At 41.1% G+C, this 1995-nt stretch overlaps 1 pseudogene; it reads left to right on the plus strand.

Annotated features, from left to right (window-relative positions):
- Positions 1–841: 841 nt before the first annotated feature.
- LOC100667550 (large ribosomal subunit protein uL30-like) lies at positions 842–1656 on the plus strand (annotated as a pseudogene).
- The last annotated feature ends 339 nt before the right edge of the window (positions 1657–1995 follow it).

Consider the following 1995-nt stretch of genomic DNA (forward strand, 5'->3'; position numbering starts at 1 on the left):
AGCCTCTGCTTATGTTTCTGCAACAACCACAGACTCTGCTGGGCATCAGTTAGGCACATTGGCTGCCACTTTGGGTGTTGGCAGTATGTTTACAGCATTACCACAGTGGGTTAGGGCAGGAAAGAACAGCTGCTACGGGGTAGCTGAGAGGGTAAGTCCCCCCGGAAACTCTTAGAAAATATTTGGTAGGGAATTAAGGGAATGCTTAAATTCCAATAGAACTGACATAGATGGGAACTTATTATTCCTTTATTCTTACCAAGTTAGAATGGCCTAGAGAATGCAAGTCCCACGTGTAACATACACACAAAACACACCAAAATGTGAATTTCACAGAATTGTCTCCACTATTTCCCTTTCATTGGGAGCCCTGGTGGTCCATTCAGTGGTTAAGCGTTCAGCTCCTAACCAAAAGGTTGGCAGTTCAAATCCACCAACTGTTCTTGGAAACCTTAAGGGAAGTTCTACTCTGTCCTATAGGGTTACTATGAGTTGGAATTGACTCAACAGCGATGGGTTTGGTTTTATTTCCCTTTCATTAGAAAGAGGTAAATGAAAATGCAAAAATGAAAATGCAAAAAAATTTTGTTGTTGCTACTGTTGAGAATATACACAGCAAAACATATACCAATTCAACAATTTCTACATGTACAATTCAGTGACACTGATTACATTCTTAGGGTTATGCGACCATTCTCATCCTACTTTTCTGAGTTGTTCCTCCCCCATTAACATAAACTCACTGCCCCCTAAAGTTCCTATCTAATCTTTCAAGTTGTCACTTTGATTCCACATAGATAGTTCTTAAAAAAGCCTAATGCCTCTTTTTCTGGTTGGAACCATGGACGGTGCTGAAGAGAAGAAAAAGAAGGTTCCTGATGTGCCAGAAACCCTTAAGAAAAAGCGAAGGAATTTCACAGAACTAAAGATCAAGCACCTGAGAAAGAAGTTTGCCCAAAAGACGCTTTGAAAGGCAAGGAGGAAGCTTATCTACGAAAAAGCTAAGCACTATCGCAAGGAATATAGGCAGATGTACAGGACTGAAATTTGAATGGCTAGGATGGCAAGAAAAGCTGGCAACTTCTATGTACCTGCAGAGCCCAAGTTGGCATTTGTTATCAGGATCAGAGGTATCAATGGTGTGAGCCGAAAGGTTCAAAAGGTGTTGCAGCTTCTTCGCCTTCACCAGATCTTCAATAGCACTTTTGTTAAGCTCAACAAGGCTTCAATTAACATGCTGAGAATTGTGGAACCATATATTGCGTGGGGATACCCAAACCTGAAGTCAGTGAATGAACTGATCTATAAGCGTGGTTATGGCAAGATCAATAAGAAGCAAATTGCCCTGACAGATAGCACTTTGATTGCACGATCTCTTGGTAAATATGGCATCATCTGCATGGAGGATCTGATTCATGAGATCTATAGTGTTGGGAAACGCTTCAAAGAAGCAAACAACTTCCTGTGGCCCTTCAAATTATCTTCTCCACGAGGTGGAATGAAGAAAAAGACCACCCATTTTGTAGAAGGTGGAGATGCTGGCAACAGGGAAGACCAGATCAACAGGCTTATTAGAAGGATGAACTAAGGTGTCTACCGTGATTATTTTTGTAATCTGGTCAGTGAATAAAACCGTAACTTTCAAATAGAAAAAAAAAAAAAAAGCCTAATGCTCAAGGCAGAGTGGCTATCAAAAGCAGGACAACTGGTGTCTATTTGCCTGGAGCAACAGAGGAATATGGAACGTGTGTCTAACTCTCTGCATGAACAGCTGCCTCCTTGGCCATGAGAGCGGAAGAACTGATGGTGCCCAGCTACTATTACTGAACGTTTTGATCAAAGATTCTATAGAAGAATCCTGATCAAAAAGGAGAAAATTCAGAACAAAAATTCAAATTCTCATTGACTCCAGACTTTCTGGAGCCATGGAGCCTGGATAAACTCCTGAAACTACTGCTCTGAGATAATCTTCAAATCTTAAACCAAAGATATCCC

This window comes from Loxodonta africana, chromosome 1, assembly GCF_030014295.1.
Source record: "Loxodonta africana isolate mLoxAfr1 chromosome 1, mLoxAfr1.hap2, whole genome shotgun sequence".
Classification (NCBI taxonomy): Eukaryota; Metazoa; Chordata; class Mammalia; order Proboscidea; family Elephantidae; genus Loxodonta; species Loxodonta africana.